Source organism: Rattus norvegicus, chromosome 7 (genome assembly GCF_036323735.1).
Source record: "Rattus norvegicus strain BN/NHsdMcwi chromosome 7, GRCr8, whole genome shotgun sequence".
Classification (NCBI taxonomy): domain Eukaryota; kingdom Metazoa; phylum Chordata; class Mammalia; order Rodentia; family Muridae; genus Rattus; species Rattus norvegicus.
The window spans coordinates 36,282,099-36,288,098 of NC_086025.1; positions in this window are offsets into that span (position 1 = coordinate 36,282,099).

Here is a 6,000-nt window from a genome sequence, read left to right on the forward strand (position 1 = left end):
GTGAATGCTTCACTCCTTCTCTAAAAGGGGAACAAGAATACCCTTGGCAGGGAAGAGAGAGGCAAAGATTAAAACAGAGACTGAAGGAACTCACATTCAGAGCCTGCCCCACATGTGGCCCATACATATACAGCCACCCAATTAGACAAGATGGATGAAGCAAAGTAGTGCAGACCGACAGGAGCCGGATGTAGATCTCTCCTGAGAGACACAGCCAGAATACAGCAAATACAGAGGCGAATGCCAGCAGCAAACCACTGAACTGAGAATAGGACCCCCGTTGAAGGAATCAGAGAAAGAACTGGAAGAGCTTGAAGGGGCTTGAGACCCCATATGTACAACAATGCCAAGCAACCAGAGCTTCCAGGGACTAAGCCAGTACCTAAAGACTATGCATGGACTGACCCTGGACTCTGATCTCATAGGTAGCAATGAATATCCTAGTAAGAGCACCAGTGGAAGGGGAAGCCCTGGGTCCTGCTAAGACTGAACCCCCAGTGAACTAGACTGGTGGGGGGAGGGCGGCAATGGGGGGAGGGTTGGGAGGGGAACACCCATAAGGAAGGGGAGGGGGGAGGGGGATGTTTGCCCGGAAACCAAAGAATTATTATTAAGTATTAAATAAATTAAAAAAAATAAATAAAAAATAAGTCAACAAGTGAAAAAAAAAAAAAGAAACTTCATGAACCATCGGAAGAAACTTTACTTCAGGACTTTTCACACTCTAACAGTGTTTGATTTTGATGTCATCTGACTGTTTACCAACCTTGGATCATGAATCATTTGACCCAAGTTTAGGTCAACAAGAGGGCAGAGTTAGGCAACCCTGTAAAGTAGCAGTTACATTTAGTTGATAAGGCCTGGGGTCAATCTTCTGTTGTTTTATAAGCTTTCTTATTTGGTTCTTGGATTGAGCAGTGACATGAACAAGTAGGAAACGTGGGGTGTTCTTTGGTAATAGAGAACACGTTGATATTCATCCATTTTGGCTCAGTATTAACAGCCTGTAGTGACTGAATTTATGTGGAAAATAAGAATAGTAACACCTTCCTTAGCCAGGGTTGTATGAAAAAACATCTAACCTCTGCAGCAGGCTCCTGCAGACCAGGCTTAGCCTGCACTTTGTTTTCATAAATAAAAGCTTATCAAGACACAGAGTTATCTCTTCAGTATGGACTGTGTGTGTCCCCTTTTAGTAGCAATAGCAGAATGAAGGGATAACAATTAACCCTGGTTGGCCCACAAAGCTGAAATGATTTTTCAATTTGGTCCTTTACAAATAAGCTTTGCTGGTTTTGCTCACCCTTGATTAGAATTAGAATATGCTTCGGCAACTGGAAGATACTCAATAGCTACTAATTATCATAATTATCTTCTTCTTCTTCTTCTTCTTCTTCTTCTTCTTCTTCTTCTTCTTCTTCTTCTTCTTCTTCTTCTTCTTCTTCTTCTTCTTCTTCTTCTTCTTCCCCCTCCCCCTCCCCCCCTCCTCCCCCACTCCTCCTCCTACCCAGATATAATCTGGAATGTGAATGAAACAGAAAGGGTCTAGAAAGTTATCAGAAGATCAACGTGTTCCAGCCAATGGAACCTCAAATTGAAACTGAACTTGAGTCGAAGACTGAAGTGTAATAGAAACCTCAAAGAGTAAATTTGTTTTTCTTAATTGAAAACATTCACCGGTTCAATGAGCTTTTCCCTTCCTCCTAGAAAGCCTGGTGAGTCATGGTTGAAGTTATTAGTTCATTCTTGATAACAGTTGTCACCGGCAGAGACCATGAAGATATCCCATCGGTGCATAGCACTGCAGTCCCAAGCAGCTTTGCTCGCACTGGTATTGATTTCAATGAAAACATGTTATCTGAATCACACTGCTTCCTGCTGGCTTCACTCTGTATCCGGTGATGCAAATGGAAAGCCACTCTCCAACCTGCAGTATCTGGTTACTTACAACAAGGTCCGGGCAGCTAGGGTAGAAACAAATCCCTAGTGCCAATCAATGGAGAAGGAAATGATCTTCGTTCGCCCTGCATGATGTCATCCATCTTGGGCCTGACAGTTTTCTAACCATTATTGACCGAGGGCAGGCAAATCTAATGAATTCATCCTATTCCTTATCAAGGCAGGTAGTCAAGCATATCCCAAAACCCTGGTTTCATTCTGTGTATATACACCTTTTGTATTTCTTCTTTTATTCTCTATTATGTGAACCTCTGAGTGGTGGGGGGAGGGATTTCTGTGTTTGCCCAAAGCACTGGATGATGAGTGTTAGTACAGGTGTGTTAGCATTTTAACGCCTATTCTGTTTTACTTATTAGTCCAATCCAGTGATCAAATGCCTCCGTTTTTACGGGAGGATTCTGCATTTTGTATCAGAACTGGTGCTTTTACTATCCAAGCTGACACTTGTCATTGTTCCCAGAGGTATGTAGCTCAAGAGGCTACATATGTAGGATATATTCTAATTCGGCAGCACAGATGTGAGCTTTTGACCCCAAGGCTTGTGTACTAAATTAAATCATCTAGGTTGGAAGTGAGCCCAGCTACGACTTTCCAGACTGGCTTGGTGTTTCTCTGTTCTCCTTGGGACAGGTGAACAGACTATATTTTCTTCTTTGCACCCTTCTCTGAAGTTAGATGCAGCCTTGTGTCTGGTGTGTGTGTGTGTGTGTGTGTGTGTGTGTGTGTGTGTGTGTGTGTGTGTATGTGTGTGTAGTGATACACAGTTCTGTCTACAAAGCTTCTCAGGTGTTCCCTTCTCCGTACTACAGCGGTATGGTTAGGACTCCAAAAAACACAGAAGAGGAACAAGAAGAAGTAGAACTTTATTATGTTAAGTCACTGAGAATTTTTGAAGATCAAACCTAGGGTCTTTGTAGGCAAGGCCAGGCAAGGCCAGGCAAGGAATGTCCTCTACCACCTAGTTATATCCTTAGCCCTTAAGCATTGGTCTTATTAGATATTTGTGTTGTTAATTCAGCTCATATGTTAAGTTCCATTGTTTTGTGCGCCAATGGTAGTTCTTTTAAAGGACTCATTTCTCCCTCCCTCCTTCCCCCTTCTTCCCCACTCCTTGCCTGCCTGCTTGCCTGCTTTCTTTCTTTCTCCCTTCCTTTCTTCCTTCCTTCCTTCCTTCCTTCCTTCCTTCCTCCCCCCTCTCTCTTTCATTCTTCTTATGTGTTTGTGTGTGCCTGCATGAGTTTATGTGTATTGTATATGAGGAATAGGTACCCACTGAGGCAGAAGAAGGCACCAAATCCCCTAAAGCTGGAGTTACAGGTAGTTATGAGCTGCTTGAAACGGTGTTAAGGACCTGAACTGGGTCCTCTGAAAGAAGAATCTGCACTCTTAACTGCCCTCCCATCTCTTCTTTGGTCGTTGTTAATTCACTGTCACACTAAATGCAATAACTCTGATGGTGCTGTGCTTTTCTGTATGGTATCAATTAGAAGTTAAGCTATAAACGTACTGGGGGTTGTGAAGAGGTGTGGCCCTACCCATGACAGCTCTTAGGGAGTTTTCAGCCACATTACTTATTATTAGGTCAACAATAGTCTAAGTTTGATGTCCCAATTCCATTTACCAGCGGTGTACTTTGTTTTTATTAGAAAGCCCTATCTTGCCCAGGTAGATACATTGCTGTCTATTTCTTGATGCTATTTCTATATGATATGATAAAGTTAGCTGTTGGATAGAAGATGAAAAATTGGGTTTTGGTTTTGTTGGGCTGAGTATTTGTATTTGACAATGGTGGAAGATAGCATTAATACAGAGGCAATTAGGAAGTAGTGTCTTGTTGATTAGAAACCCAGGTTTAGTTGATCAATACTGTCAATATATTCTCTTCCTCCTTCCTCCAGGTCCCACTTCCTTACTTTCACACGTGAAATTCAAGCAAACTATGACATTTCCAACATGCTTTACCAGCATGCTTTACCATGGCTTCCTCAGCCATAGATATGGCCCCCCGAGGGTTTTCGCCTCTCACAGTATGAAAGGGTTGCACAATGTAGCTTCAGGCTGTAAGACTTCTGTTTGAGCAAAGTATACATTTTGATTGTGAAAACTACCAAGAACTTGGTGACCTTTGTTCCGGCCCCGTAGCCTCAAGTTGACTAATACACTGGGACTGAGAGAGAGAAAGCATGGGGTAGGAGGTTAGAGAGTTGGAATTTCAATCCAGGAAGTCTGTTTCCAGAGCTGGTACTTACTACCAGTCATGTGTAGGAGGAGGGATTTCCTGGCCTTTGTGTGTAGGATAGACTGGAACAGGGAGCAATTAGAGACAAAAAGAACATTTAGGGGCAACCTAAATGAGAGGTTATAAGAATTTGGAAGACGATGCTTATTTAAGGACCATGATTTGCGATGAGTAGGTACCTCCTACATAACACGTGAAAGGTGAACGGATCAGCTTTCCTGACCCAGGTGCCAGTAAGTGCTTCTGTCAACACCACATTCAGGGCGGTCATTGTCTTTACTGTAATTCTTTGCTTTGCTTACAGATCATTGCTGGCAAGGTCCCTGAGTCATAGATTCCCTGAGGATGGCATCCTGACAGGAATTGTTCGGCTCATACTACCCAAAGCTCTTTCAGTAGGTCCCAGTCAGCATTGCTATAGCTCTTTCCTTTATGGTTATGTCCTTGTCAAATGACATTGAATTCATTCTTTCTCCATGCTATAATGTGGTATAGAAAATCTCGGTACTGTCTTTTCCTTGCCAGTACTTGGCAAAGGGGTCATTAAAAGATAAAGAAAATCAGGTTGGATTAGCTATTCTACGACAGAAACACATGCTACAACAACACTGGAAACCCTACGAGTATATAAACTATGGGTTTTTTTTCTTTTTTCAAAATGTGAGGGAAGCAGGGAAGGAGGGAAGCGGGGACAAAAGGAGAAAGGAGGCAGGGAAGGAGGGTGGGAGGAAGATCTTTAGTTTTACCAATATAATTCTTTCCTAATGTAATCTCCTCTGAACTTTGGGAGCACAAGTGAATATTTCAGATCTCTATTCTCTGATGCATAAATCCTCATGCCAGGAAGAGTTCGTGAAACTAAGACCCACAATTGCTCCAAATAGGTCTAAATGAGCCTATAATATCATCAGTGCTCAGCCAAGATACAAAAAGTGGGAAAAGAATAATGGAAAGAAAGATTATAGGCTACAAGGAATCAGGGAGGAAGAAATAAGATTCATGGGAAATTTAACCTACCAACCCATCTTGTATTACAAGCATGCCATCTTCAAAGAATCTAGTTAGACCACTAAACAAATTTGATGACGCCTACTCTAGTTTCTGTGCATAAAATTGGTATGATATGTGTGCGTGAGTGTAATTCTTATAAGAATTTAATAAAATACTGAATATGGGATCGACAAATCCAGCCAAATTGTAAAAAGGATAGTTACATTTTAAGAATCTATTTCTGGTAGGCAAGCTGGCCTTCATAATAATGACTCCTATTATAAATGATGATACAACATTTAGGAAGAGTCAGTGTGGTCTATGAGATCATCGTGGCTATAGCTTCAAAATGAACAATAGCTCACTCTGGTAGCTGTTTGTTTAATAGCTGCTGGAGTTTAGTCCTTGCACTTTGGCTAGAGCGTAGAGAAGATGAAAGAGAATCAGCCCTTCGAGAGCTGTGGAATCATCTGGTCGATTAGGAAGAGCAGAGTTGATGGTAGGAATGCTTGAAGATTTCCTGAGTGACGCGAGACTGTGACATATTATGAATGAGGGGCATTTTATCCCAAGAAAGGAAAGGTCTCTAAGAATTGAGGATTGCTCAGGACATCAATGTCAAGCATAGAAAGCAGCAAACAGTGAGGGCAGGGGAGGAGAGAGATCAGCAGGAATCTCCTGGTGACTTTATGTGGCAGGACATTTAAGGATTATGTTATTTTACAGTAAGGTACACAGTCAGTAATACTTTGGCCAAAACCCCAGAAATGAAAGAAAGTCTGAGACATGTCTGCTGCCACTGCCAGCAGGAG